At 36.9% G+C, this 14,886-nt stretch overlaps 1 long non-coding RNA gene across 1 annotated transcript; it reads right to left on the bottom strand.

Annotated features, from left to right (window-relative positions):
* Nucleotides 1–5,893: 5,893 nt before the first annotated feature.
* On the bottom strand, nucleotides 5,894–14,293 carry LOC139045813 (uncharacterized). Its single transcript, XR_011504925.1, has 3 exons — nucleotides 14,200–14,293; nucleotides 9,136–9,191; nucleotides 5,894–7,693 (listed from the first exon to the last, which is right to left on the bottom strand). It is a non-coding gene; the product is annotated as an uncharacterized lncRNA (long non-coding RNA).
* Between the last annotated feature and the right edge of the window lie 593 nt (nucleotides 14,294–14,886).

Here is a 14,886-nt window from a genome sequence, read left to right as displayed (position 1 = left end):
AGTTGCTAAAATCCTGAATAGACAATGAAAATGAGTTGGCGTGTGAAGAATTTGGAGAATTTTATATATGTTCATAGGATTATTAATAAATAACAGAAAAGAAACCTATGAAAGTCAGGGAAAAATGTCGTAGAAAGAAGGGGCATTCATGAATTTACAGTTTCACAAAAAATGCGTTCCAATGCTCAAACGTCTATTTTTTTAATATTATTCTATTCAGGAATATTGTATGCTAGACTCACTCCTTTTCGTTGCATTTCTTCTTGTCATTCATATTTATTGTTTCAAATGACTCTGTCTAATTCCTACATTAGCCTTGATTGGTAGGTCATATGTACTTCTGAAAGAGGACATTCATTAAGGGTATTAAAGAATATATATAACAAATTCTTTTGAGTAAGCATGGTAATAAATATCTTCAAATTTACTATCATAGAAATAAAGTTTCTACTTCAGAATTCAAGTATTTCTTCAGAAATATTTTTAGCTAATTACTTGAATGTACTGGAGGAATTTCTGTACCTCCTTTCACTGAAAGTTGGAACCTACATCATTTCATTTACCAGCTTGTGTTAATACTATTCACATAGAATAAGAAGGTTGGTACTCAACTGCATGTTTAACTAGAAAAACATTTTGTGTGTTGAAAATTTATTATGCTGTTCAAAGGTGCTAACAAAAAATGTCTCCACTGAGCTAAATAGAAGAGATTAGAGAAAATTTATTCAAGCTCTGTAAGAAAGGTAAGAGAGTATCTTCTGGTTTATGTAGTTTTTAACAGATGATTCAGACTCTTTGGGAGAAAGGCAGTCTTTCAAATACTCTCTCCTGTCCCTGGCTTCCTTCTAGTATTTTATCTGAATCTATAGAAGAAATGAGAGGCTTGGGTCGTGTTAATATGCTGAAGAAGCAAGACCTGTGGCCACGTAGTACCCTCGGAATCTCTGCTGGTTGCTGCTGCAGATTCACAGGTCTGATCTGGCCCCTGGACAATGACCACTTAAACACAATGACAATGCAGTCCAGAGAGGGAACTGTTTCTGGAACTAAGCAATGGTCAGGGAAGAGGGACCGGGATTGGGTGAATAAATGCAACATTGGGCTTTCACAGAAACAAGGACAGGACACCCATAGCAGTAGAGGTTTGGCCAAGTGTCCCTTGCATATATATGCAAGTTCACAGGTGCGGTAGTTATGGAATGTGGATTCTCTGCTGATTACTTAGCTTACAAATCTTAGCAGATTTGTAGTAATAAAATCATTCTTATACAGTGCGGTAAAAGGTTAAATCAGAACAACTTTCTCAAAGTCACTTTGGTAATTATTTTTAAGAACCTCAAAAATGTACATATTCTTTGACTCACTAATTCTGTATCTAGGAATTTGTTTTCGTTTGTTTTTTTTTAATATGTTTTAGGACAGAATCAGAAATGTGTGCTTCTGATTTTTTTTGAGGTATAATTAACATATAACATTGTATTAGTTTAAGGTGTACAACATAATGATTCCATATATATATTCTTCATGTTTAATATGTATATGTTTGATAATCAACATATGATTCAATATGTATATGTATATATTGTGACATGGTCCTCACAATAAGTCTAGTTAACATCCTTCACCATACATAGTTATAGAAGTTTTTTCCTTTTTCTCTTGTGAAGAGGACTTTTAAGATCTACTGCCTTAGCAACATTCAAGTCTGCAATATAGCATTAGTAACTGTGGTTACCATGCTGTATATTACATCCCCAGGACTTATTTATTTTATAGCTGGAAGTTTGTACCTGATTATTTTTATTTGGGCATTTGTTTAGGATTATATTAGGGAAAAATTGAACTCATCTTAAATGTTGGAAACACCTTGCAGGAAATGGTTTTATAAAGGTAAATAGAATGATACACTGAGCAATCTTTGAGCGTCATTTTCAAATAAAATTTAATAACAAGGAAATCTTCATGGAGCAGGCTACAAAACTCTACATACCCAGTTTGCTTCTCAAACAATTATGTATGCTTCGGTGTCTGTGCTCAGGGGTTTTGTGTTCACATAATTACAGACATAAAGCCTGAAAGGAAAAGTGTCACTAGTGCACACCTTTGGATCATGGATGTCTTAAAAACATTTTTTGAAAGTATTCAGGCTCTACCCCATATGGGAACACTCAGCTATAGTTTGAGAGAAGTCAATATAGAAGCAAAGATGAGCTACAAAGTTAGAACCAAGGAGTCTCGACATCTTGTGGATTTCTGGATCCAGTTGTGCGTCCATCCAGTTTCCTGTTATCCTTCCCACAATGCTGTTGAATATACAAATACGTCACTCATGCTTTGCTTTTTGTTTGTTTTGTTTTCTTTGGTTTTTCTTTGTGTAGATTTAACTAGGTTTTTATCATCTGAATGAGAGTTGTAGAAAAACAATATAACCGCTATTATGAGTTAGACAGCAATGAATTCTCAGTACTTAAATCTCTGTCCTAATTTTTCCCCATTTCCTTAGATTCCTAGAAGGGACTGAGTGGGTCAAAATCTTACTGGCTTCTGTTGCAGTTAAAAGAATTGTGACGCAGAGATGTCATCCAGGAAGACCAGCGAGCCATACAGGCAGGATTGGAAGGGTGACCATGCGTGGATGTGCTCACGATGTCTAGGTTCTGACCCCTAGGTTTAAAAGTCAAGAAAGTGGACTTTCATTAGTGTATGCAAGGGTCAGAGAGAACAATATCAACTCTAGCAGGAACGCTAATTTATGGAATTAGAACAATTACTTTCAGGCCAAATGAAATATTCATGGCATTTGATGTGTGATTCTCTATAGAAGAGCCAAATTCTCCACTTCCAGGGCCATCTGGCAATGTCTGAAGACATTTTTGCTTGTCACAATTGAGGAGTACTGCTGGCATCCAGTGAGCAGGGACCAAGGATGCAGCTAAACATCCTATGTTGCATAAAATGCAGCCCCTGTGACAAAGGATTATTCAGTCCAAATGTCCTTAGAACCAAGATTTAGAAACCCTGCAATAGACGCATACGCTAGCCCAGTGGTTCAGGCAATTTATCTCAATTGATCATGTATCTTGTTTCATAGGAAGTATTGGAGGTACATTAATACTTTTTTTACTTTTATGTTCTCTATTTCTAGCCTTCCTGCTGACTGTTGATCATCCCTAATTCAGAAGCCTCCAAACAGGGTATGACAGAGTTAAATTTCAGCTTTCTGGGTTCCAAAAACATTCCACCCCTGTCTCCCTAGGATTATAATCAAGTCAACTTAATTGGAGATTTAAAATGTGGCCACAATGCTTTATTCACATAGAAAAACTGGATCTTAAGATACACATATTTCAGCCTTTCTAGAAACTGTCCAATTGGTTATATCAGTTTATACACCCTCCAACAGAGTTTTACTCCATATCCTAACTAATACTTGGCATTTCTAGACTTTAAATATTTGTCAGTCTGGATATAAAGTGATATTTCATTATTGTTTTAATAAGCATTTTTCTGAATTCTAGGACAGTTGAGAATCTTGTCAACAGTTTCATAACCATTCTGGTTTATTTTTTCACAATTTGCTTATGCAATTCATTTTTCTATTAGCTTTTTTTCCTTTCCTTTTTTTTTTTTTTAGTGTTTCTTATTGATTTACAGATTTACATTTCCTGGAATCTAATTCCTTTTCCTGTTTTACATGTTGTTATACCATTCAATAACATTTCTTTATGAAAATCCTTATGATTAAAAAGACATTTCAGATCATTTTTAGTCTAAGAAAATGTGTACCTGAGCGTTGTCCCCAAAATAATACTACCCCCTAATAGTTTACTAATTTCATAGAAACAGAGATAACCGTCATGTACATTATGTTTGAACATCTGTTTTCAATTTTAAAAAATGTTTTCAAATTACAATGCCATTCTGTAGTTTTACATATGTATATTGCAAGGCACCTTAATCTGTTCTTTATTTTACCTTCGAATTTCCCTCAAAACACAGATCTTCTATAATAAGTTCACCAATTATTACTTCGATTTATGTCATTTAAGGTAGTCATAATCGTTTCACCTAATGATTTTAACATAGACTGTGATGTAATTTGCTGGTGTTTATCTTTGCGACGGGAAAACTACAACAGAGACTTTATTTTTGACAGAGCTGAATGGCGTCTGTCTCATTTGGTTAATCAACAAATATTTATTGCATTCCAGCTGGGTGGCAAGTAGTGTTCTAAGTACAGGAAATATGCTAGTATACAAACTAAATTTCATTTCTGCCCTTATGAAGCTAACATGGTAGAGAGGGAGGCAAACAATAAACAAGATGAATATGTAAAATATGTCAGCAGTGATAAGTGTTTACGACAAAATTTAAGTCCAAAGAGTTAGTATGTGTGTGGGAGGTGAGGGGGGGAGGATGATTGTCAATAGAATAGCCAAAGAGCCTCACCGAACTGGCCTTCCGGGACGAATTGAAGGATGTGGATATACAGAAGAAGAGCATATGTTCATTTCAGCTAAAATGCTTTTCTGACATATATCTGCACCCTTCTTCAGTCCTAAAGGAAGGGCCAAAAGGAAGAACAAGAAGAAAGTCGCTGAAGCACGAAGGGTTAGGCATTGAGGCCTGGGTGGCTGGAGGTGAGTGAACTAGCAGACACAGGGAGGAGGTCAGGTCAGAAAGACCATGGAGGAGCCAGATATGGATTTTGGCTTTCACTCTCAGTGAGATGGGCAAGTTTGTAGTAGAAAGTGACCACATCTGAGTTTGGTTTTAAAAACGACCACTCTAGCTTCTGTCTTGAGGAAAGTCTGCCAGGAGACAAGGGCATAAACAAGAAGATCAGTTAAAAGATGGAGTTGTCTACAATCGTCTCTTCTCCCATTCCTTTCTAAAGCCATTCCAGGATAATAATGACCTCCACATAGGTAAATCCAGTAGTCAGTTCTAGGTCCTCATCTTAATTGACCTCTCAGGATCATTTGATCTTCTTGCTGCACTTTTTTCACTTGGCTGCCAAGACATCACAATGTCTTCGTTCACCTCCTAACTTACTGGCTCTTCCTCCTCAGTTTCCTTTGCTGGTTTCACCTCACATCCTCAGACACTTCATGGACGGAATCCCAGGGCTCAGTCTTTGTTTTCTCTTCTCCGTCTACATGACTCCCTTGATGATCTCATCCAGTCTTCTGGCTATAAATTCAATATAAATGCTGACATTCCCAATTTCTATTTCTACTGAGACTTTGCTATTGAATTCAAACCTCATATATCTAATTATCTGTGCTGTTCATCCTCAGACCTGCTCTATCCGCAATCTTCTTCGCTGCATCACGACAATTCCATCTTCCATTTGCTCGGGCTAAAAACCTTGGAATCTAAAATTAAGGCTACAAAGCTAGGCTAGAGATATCCATGCTAGGGTTATCAGCATATAGATGATTTTCAAGGAATTTCCCTAAAAATTATGTTTGGTTTGTGTTTAACAGGATAGTTATAAAGGGATCCCTTCTGTTTGTAAACAGCACTCTTCAATTCGAATAAATTTCTTACCTACATCTTAACTACAATCTGTAATAATTAAGTATTTAGTCAACTAAGTAAATAATAATTATTGTATATAATTTTAATTAATTAATAATTAATGAAAGACTGAACTAAACAATTAATACAAATTACCAAATAATTACACAGCGAAACACAGATTTTTCCAAAGTGGTTTAACTTACTGGTCACAGTTTGAAGGTAACTAAACTAACCACATTTGTTTTACCCCCCACCTCCCCCCCCGCCAACCTTTCTTCCAGGCCAGATAATCAATCTCCCGATAATTTCTGCTAAAGGACAATTTTCTCAAAAAAAGGGAAGTCACGACTCACATAAGATATAAAATGAACATCTGTAAAATATTTTATTTAATTTGTTATTCATGAGGTAAGTAGGCAGATGTTAAACCCGTTCCAAGGAGAAGCCAAAGAACGCATACATTTATATATTAGAAATGCTGAAATGAATTTGTGAATAGACACAAAACTGGCTTCTTCCACAGTGGAGCTGGGAAGTCACCTGAATCTCCGCCTGACAGAATTTATTTGCATGTCTGTAGATGAGAATTTTTTTGTATCACTGTTAGCACAATTTACAGAGTTGTGAAATAACTCCAAGGCAGTGAAAAGCACAGAGCGCCCACAAAGCCAGAGTCAAATAACCCAGAAGAGGGTACCCTGCTGCGAACAATGCATAGTTTTTCACCAGAGACATCCACTAAATCTTTTTGCTATTTCAAACTTTCTTACTAATGTAAGTATTTATACTGTCTATCTGTCACTTAAGAAAAGAATTGAAAAACTGGAGAGTAATAAATAACATGAAAGGAGGAAATTATTTTGTTCACTAATTTAGACATATTTAGAAAAGAAAGTAAAATATGTAAGAAAAGTAAAGAGGAAAAAATACACATGGCTTAGTGAAACAATATGAACATTAATTTTTTAAACACATTCAAATGGTAATACACATTTCCATTTGCATTCCATCTCCATTGATAGGAATGAGAAGGGTTTAGGAAATCATGAACAGAGAATTTATACCTCAACACATACATTTCTATTCTAAAAGGGTGCTAACAAGATAGCCACATTTTAGCTGCCCAAGCAGTTAGTATTAGCCAGCATGAGCCAGAACCACATCAAGTTGGCAAATCTTAAGCCCCGTGAACACAGAGCTTCACATTCAGAGGTATGTTCATGATCCAGGAGTCACTCACCTAGGGCTGTGGTTCCCCCCCTCCCTGGCTGAGGCAGGGTACAGAAGGTGATAAATATCATTACCCAGTTTCAGAGAAACGCTCTTCTAATATGATAATAAGGGAAACTCAGGTTGTTTGCCTAGATCTATATGTCTCTGTTACTGCATCTTACAACTGTGGCTAGCTGGATGTTCACCCTGTTTGGAAGGATATGTCTGCTTAGAATATGAAATATGTGGCAAGGCAAGGGGTTATTTATTTGACGTGAGTGAATTACTTGCTTGAGTAAATTATTACTTGAACTATTACTTGAGCCAGCAATAGCATTACTACTGGTCCCACCATCAATGATCAATAATGAATATTGAGTTTTTTTTTCTTTTTTGGTCAAGTGCCTTGTACTGTGTTCATTGCATACATCTACTCTTTAATCGGCCCATGGTTATGATGATTTAATATGTTGATCCTACTATTCAGAAAGTGAAACAGGTGTAGAGCAATGAAGTACTGCCCAATGTTACAGAGCCATTAAGTGTCCGAGATGGGATTTGAACCCATGCAGCATAACTTTAGAGCCCAGACTCTTAACCACAACTTGATCCCAAAATAAATAGCTGGATATTGTTCATGAATTTAGTGGCCAGAGGAGAATGGGGTAGAATGGCTTCAGATTTCTTTTTCTTTTTTTTTTTATTCTTAAAGATTTTATTTATTTATTTTTTCCTTTTTATCCCCAAAGCTCCCTGGTGCATAGTTGTGTATTTTTAATTGTGGGTCCTTCTAGTTGTGGCATGTGGGACGCCGCCTCAGCATGGCTTGATGAGCAGTACCATGTCCACGCCCAGGATCCGAACCGGCGAAACCCTGGGCCGCCAAAGGGGAGCGGGCGAACTTAACCACTCAGACACTGGGCCGGCTCCTGGCTTGATATTTCTGGTAAGCAAACTAGTGAAAAGAAAAGAAAAAAAAGTTAAGAGATGTTAAATACAATAAACATGTTCTAGTGACAGCCATTCTTTAGTCATTTTTGCTATATGACATAAAATGTTATGTTTCTAGTTCTCAAGGTTATATCAAATTTTTACTTTATTCTCCTGATAATTCAAAGTATACTAATACTAGCAGACCAACTAGAAAACGATTATTTGTCTCTGTAATAAATTAGCAGTTGAGAAAAAAAAAATTGTCTTGAAGAGCATCAGTCAAATAACGTTCAGTTAAACTTATACATGTCTGGTATACTAAAGAATTTCTAGTCTTTATCCCTGGTTCCTGATATAGAGTTTCAAAAAACCTCGAGATTTTCTGAGTAGGAATGCCTTTGTTGTGCTAATTAGGTGACTCCTGGTAGGCTCCTAGATGGCATCAGGATGAGGCCTGCTCTCCAGAAAGACCAATCCTGTGATTTGACCATTGAAACTTTGGGCTAGCCCAAAGTCTAGCAAGGAGAAGGGAGCTGGAGTTTGAGTTCATTAGTGGCCAATGATTTAACCAATCATACCTACTTAATGAAACCTAAATAAAAACCCTGGGCAACAGCATCAGTAGAGCTTCTGGGTTGGTGAGCGTATTGATGCGCTGGGAGGGTGACCTGCCTCGATTCCGCAAAGAGAGGGCATGGAAAATCCACATCCCGCCCACTCCCCACCCCAGACCTTGCATATGCGTCTCTTCCATTTGGCTGTTTTGATCTGCACCCTTTGTAGTAAAATTGTAATCACAAATAGGGTGCTTTGGGTGAGTTCTATTAGTCATTCTAACAAACTATTGAACCTGAGTGGGTGGTCATGGGAAGCTCTGAGTCAGTTGGTCAGAAATGCAGTTGGCGCCCAAGACTTTTTAGATAGCATTTCAAGTGGGGGCGGTCTTGTGAAGGAAGTCGCCCTTAATCTGTGGGGTCAGCACTAACTCTGGGTAGTCAATGTCAGAATTGAATTGTAGGACACATATTTAGTGTCGGAGGACTGACGTCAGAGCAGAATATGTAAATACTGATCAGTGTAGAATAATATGTGTCAGCAAAAACGGGGAAATGTTATGCTTAAGTGAAACACCTAAGGGGTCACCAAATTTGTTGCTGAGTCTGTCCATTCAATTATCACATCAATTCAGTTTAACACAAATCAATTTATAAAACAAATTTTTCTGTCTCTGAGTATTGAGATCCAGTTGCACAGAAATTACAATAACTTTTACCAAAGTAACTTTTCCAGAGGATTTCCTTTCCCACCCACATAAATATATAAAGAGGAAGCTTCTGGGCCAGTTCTTCCTACTGGAAAGTAGAAATATGGCAGGTATCCAATGAATGGGAATAGTGTAAGTGGTAAGCCTGGATGATGTAGGAACAAAACCCACTTTTTAAGTCATAGTATTTCATTGCTTACACATCTTTATGGCATCAGCGCATCTTGATTTCATTTAACTGATTTTTTTCAGCCACCTACAAAATAAAAATGTAAGGCTTTTACAAAGAAATATTGAGGAAAATAAATCCAGATATAAACAGTACATCTACAGGATTGTTATAGCAGCTCCAATTATAATGAAACCAATGTTTTTAAGCTTTCTTGCATTATGAATATAATGCTCCCAGTATTTCAGAAGCCAGGGGGCTGTTTATAATGGTCTAGGCATCACTATGCCAAATCCTTAGCATGTGAATTGAAGCCAGAAAACCAAGGATCCAAATTACACCATGTAGAATGCCAATGCAAGTTTCTTTTCCATTTCCCAAAGCATAATAAGACTAACAATTTAGAAAGTCCAGCTAAAAATATACTTACTCTTGAATCTTCAAATGTGTGAAACAAAAACAAGCAAATGATCTCTATTTCTTGGTTCAAATCTACATAAAGCAGTGTGGAAATTATTAGAAACTGATGTTATGGCAGAGAGGAAGCATCACAGAAAATTTAAACTAGACAAAGAAATTAAGTCAACATAAGACCTCACCTCTTTCCTGCAAGACACAACAGGGAAAGCTTACTGGTTTCGAAAGAAGAAAAGAAGCTGCTACTATGTTAAAAGATGTAAGGATAACCCTGCCAGAAAACAAAGTACCATGATGACACCTGCTAACTGTACATCTCAGGTGGTGAGGGAAACACAAGGGATGGATGGTTGATGACAATCACTGGAAAATTGTGCCCTGTTACTGAGTAAAATTAGCTCATGAGAACCTTCATTTCCACATAAGTCATAATGAGAGTATTGGTTTTCATACCTACATGGTATGAACTGAAATATCTAAACTCTAGAACTTGAGCTATTTTTTCTGTTTTCCATTTCAACTATTGAATTAGTACCAAACCATCACAACTGTATGTTTATTATTACCCGGGTTAAAAGCTAGGAAGCTCTGAACATTTCCACTATAAAAATATCTTTCTTCCGACCAGTACCCAAAGTTTCCTTAGCCTGGATATTTCCAAAGTGTCGACTAATCCAAAAATGAATTCTAAATTCTTTAATTCCATATTTTCTATTTGAAAACAGTAAATTAATAAACATTCTGTTCAGCAGACCTTGGCTTTTTATTCTATTTTTATAATTCAAGAGATACATGGATGTGCTACCTTCTTCTACTCAGTAGGCATAGAAATGATATAATGTAACACCCAGTCAGGTTCACTACCAGGTCCCCATATCTACCAGCAGGGGAGACTCCAGTAAACACTTCTGGGGCAAATGGAAGTTCTCCTTGGAACTCCCACGGTTCCCTTCAGAACACTTCTCCACTTCAGAATCCCTCACATTGCTCCAGGATCCTCTCCTTATCAAGGACTCCTCAGGATTATTTATGATTTACAGGACAGTTTCTAAAGAGGGTAATGCTTAACATAAAGAAATAAATTATATTAGTGTTATTTCAAGTATTTCACATTGCTTATTCAGCTTTCACATTAGCTTATTCCTGCCTCTGCACAATGATGGAGATGACAAATTAGCTTTTCCTTTACAACAGTGAAACTAATTTGATTTAAAGATATTTAAGATTGATCATTTAACCCAGAAATGTTTATATGACATGGAAATACTATCTTTTGCTGGATGGCATTCATTCTTTATGAAAGCCTTCTTTCTAAACCTAGAACATTTAAATCATTTCCTCCTTCAACTTGTCTAGTATCTAGCTCCCTTGTCTTTGATATATTCCTCTCTCTACAATTCCATCCCAATACTAATATCTAAACAATATCTAAACAAAATTGCTACTTTTTAAAGTTATTGTTGTACTTTTCATAAATCTAAAAAAACTTGTGAAGTTGTATTAGAAGACAATAGGCATTCTTATTCATAAAACAAGAACCTCAAAGATTATTATTTTGGAAGCGATCATAAACAGTATATCCAAAATTCTCGGTCTTTTCTTATTATAGCCCTTGACTTTGTTTACCCTCAATAAATTCAGAATCTCTTTCACAGTGACCTAATATTTTCTATCCATTTGAACAGTATTTTACTTCTCATTACTAAGGCTTTTAATCTATTAAATAGATAATCTGTTACCTTTTAAACTTAACATTCTTTAAGTATCTTTGTATTAAATAGATAATCTGTTACCTTTTAAACTTAACATTCTTTAAGTATCTTTGTAGTACACTTCCATGTAATTCATTTCCACATAAGCAAATAAAATCCAATTCAACACAGTGTTATTTATCCTTATTATTTGAAATGTTTTCAATGTATTCAAGAACAGGAATACAGTCTAGATTTTAAAAATAAAGAAAAGATAAGAAAAGAAAAGGCGTGCTAGCATCCTACCCTTAAAAGTTTGGAATGGGTGCCTGAGCAAGATGGTGGTAAAAAGCTCGCAAGCAAGGAGACAAGTTTTTTCATGGTGTAAAAGCAGTAATAGAAAGAAACTTTCTCCACATTTCTTCCAATTTTTTGAAGGTCTATTTACTGTGCGTATGTAGAATTTACAGTCTTACCACAAAATGAATAGCATTAGAAAACCATTCACTACCATGTTCAAAGGAGTTGGAAAACATAACACGTGTGACTTGCCCATCTTCTTTATAGGGAGAAGAAACATGCCTTGATTCTTTTGAAAAGTGGCATGATTAAAGCGCTTGTGGTAAGACCTTTCTGAAATTTAGATATAGGTCCACATTCATAAACTCCTTCCGCTGGCCCATTCCAATCCCCACAGCGTTGCCTTAATGTCAAACCTCATACACTATACCGTTCTGTTCAACAGCAATGACAGAGCCAAATTCATGCTTCTGATTTTGACAATTCTGTGTTTTTAAAGAGATTAATCAATGCCTTCTGCCCGTTAAAGCCAGCAAGAAGTATTTTACAGAGACCAGCAAAAGGAATGAGTTAAAGGCAGGCAAGGGAGGAAAGTAAGATTGGGGGAAGGTGGGAAGATGTGATGCAAATGGGAGAAAAGGGCGAGGAAGTGCTCCCGGGATTTATGGCCTACTCCAGCATTCAGCAGTAAGTGATGCAGGGAAACACCTGAGCTGCTGGGTTCAGGTAAGCTGAAACAGGAAGTCAGAGGCACCAAGATGGACATGTGTGCTTTTATTTCCTGGAATCTTGTAGGTAGTTGTCAAGCTCATTTCATAATTACACACATACACTCACACACAGACAAAATCATCATATGATTGCTAATTCCCTTATATGCTGATTGGTAAGACTTCTTAAGGATAGTTTTAGTTTCCTTTGAAATTAGCTTAAATCAAGCTGAGTTATGCACATGTTACTTATTGCCCGTTCTTAGAATGCTCTGCTTGTAGGAAGTTTGCCTTTATGCTTCGTCCCAGGCGTAAATACGTTTCTCCAGCAAGTGTTTGACTCAAGCTCACAAGTGCACATAAGCCTCAGGAGACTTTTCAGTAGGTAAATTGGTTTGTAACTAGGCCTTTTTTAAAATTAAAAAAATGAGATAGCATCTTTCAGATTCCCTGACACTTAATGAAGGAAACTGCAAATTTTTCAGAAGTCTAGATAAACATTAGTCCAAGGGGAAGTTTGAATAAGTTTCATAGCATGAAGTTTGGGGATAATAGTGACTATCCATTTGAAAAGTACTTAACACATTTCTGGAAGGAAATGCTGACAATTATTTAAGAGCATTCTTTAAATTTGCCTGGAACCATTGCTAATCTTGGTCTGCTGACTCTTGGATCCAGAAGCCTGTGGTAGTAAAAATTTTTGATTTTCTCTACCTTTAGACTATGCATCTGATTTAAAAAATTAGATAGTGGGGAAAACATGTCAAGTAACTCTTTTGGCTAATGTCTGGGAATCCATTTGATTTTTGTTTTGTCTTATTTTCTTTTGTTTCATTTCTTTGGAGGGGTGCAACATATAAGAGGTATTGGCATTCACAGACCTAGTAAAGGAAGGAAAGACAGCATCAAGATTAAATGTAACAATGTGCAGAATGAGCAAAATGTCTAATACAGTTCCCTGCGTATCACAGACTCTCAATAAATGATAATAGTTTAACACTTCGTTCCTATTGTATGCCTTTCTACATATTTACTTGTATAATCTTCACACTATGAGGTAAATAGGGGTATCATTATCCCCATTTTACAGATAGGAAACTGAAGCACAGAGAGGTTAGGCAACTTGCCCAAAGATAACAGCTGGTAGATGGCCCAGGAGGCTTTGAATCCAGAAATCTGCTGGACTGTTGAAAGGGCAGGTATGCCAACCACAGGAAGTGAGTGGAGCATGGGGCCAGATGAGGCTGGAGAGGTGGGAAGGGAGCAGATCACAGTGGCTTATTAGCCACATGAAGAAGTTTTCTTTTAATCCTCAGGACACTGGGAAGTCATTGAAAGGTTTTTAAGGAGGAAAGTACAGGAACAGGTATGCCAGATTATTACTTGACTGCAGTGTGGAAAACCGACATCAAGAAGCAAAGTGGATATCAAATAACCAAGTAGGAGGCTTTTACAGTATCTAGCCGGGGGAGATGGTATCTGGGTCTAGGAAGGTGGGGTGAGAGATAAAGAGAGCTTTGGGGAGGCATTTCCTATCCTAAAGGCATTCACTTTCCTCTAACTAAAATTCCCACTCACTAAAGTTCCATTGTCTGCTGAGGCCATTTAAAGCAAGTGAACACTGCAGTATAAACAACTAATTTGTTCAGGTTCAAAATTCAGCAAAAATTCTGCTTTCTCCACAAGTCTTCCCTGAACTATGATCCTAGGTTAGATAGTTCAGCCCTGCTAAAGCCTCCTGTTATCACCTCCTCTCATAGCACTTTTAAAGCAGTATCTTGTAATAATCTTCTACCATTCTGTCTCTTCTGTGGAGCCACAAGCTCTTTGAGAGCTACCTGCCATTCATCACAGAATCCCCAGGATTTGGCACAGTGCCCATCAGTAGTTAATAAATGTTTAGTGGATTTTGAATGGAAAAAAGAGAGTGTAGCTGCATCCCACAAGAGTAGTTAATTAGCTCAAGTAAATTTGTACCTGGGAAAAATCTATGGTGTACTGTAGTCTTCCCTTATCTGCAGTTTCACTTTCCACGGTTTCCGTTACCTGCAGTCAACTGTGGTCTGAAAATATTAAATGGAAAATTCCAGAAATAAACAATTCATAAGTTTTACATTGCATGCTGTTCTAAGTACCATGTGAAATCTCACACCATCCTGCTCCATCTTGCCAGAGACATGAATCACCCCTTTGTCCAGAGGACCGCAGCTGTATATGCTGCTGTCCCATTAAGCACTTAGTAGCCTTCTCCACGAACAGATCGATTGTCAATGCTTGTGTTCAAGTTGTTTCACTTAATAATGGTCCCAAAGTGCAAGAGTGGTCATGGTGCAATTCAGATACGCCAAAGACAAACTGTAAAGTGCTTCTTTTAAATCAAAAAGTGAAAGCTCTTAACATAATAAAGAAAAAAAATTGTATACTGAGGTTGCTAAGATCTACAGTAACTTCTTTACAATATACTGTTATAATTGTTCTATTTTGTTAGTTGTTGTTGTTCATCTCTTACTGTGTCTAATTTATAAATTAAACTTTATCGTAGGTATGTATATATAGGAAAAAACAGTGTATATAGCTTCAGTACTATCTATGGTTTCAGGCATCCACTGGGGGTCTTGGAGTGTATCCCCAGCAGATAAAAGGGGGCTACAGTATACAGGTCTG

The sequence above is a fragment of the Equus asinus genome, chromosome 8, assembly GCF_041296235.1.
Source record: "Equus asinus isolate D_3611 breed Donkey chromosome 8, EquAss-T2T_v2, whole genome shotgun sequence".
NCBI classification, from domain to species: domain Eukaryota; kingdom Metazoa; phylum Chordata; class Mammalia; order Perissodactyla; family Equidae; genus Equus; species Equus asinus.
The sequence above is the reverse complement of the archived record's forward strand: the minus strand, read 5'-3'. Positions and strand labels throughout refer to the sequence as shown.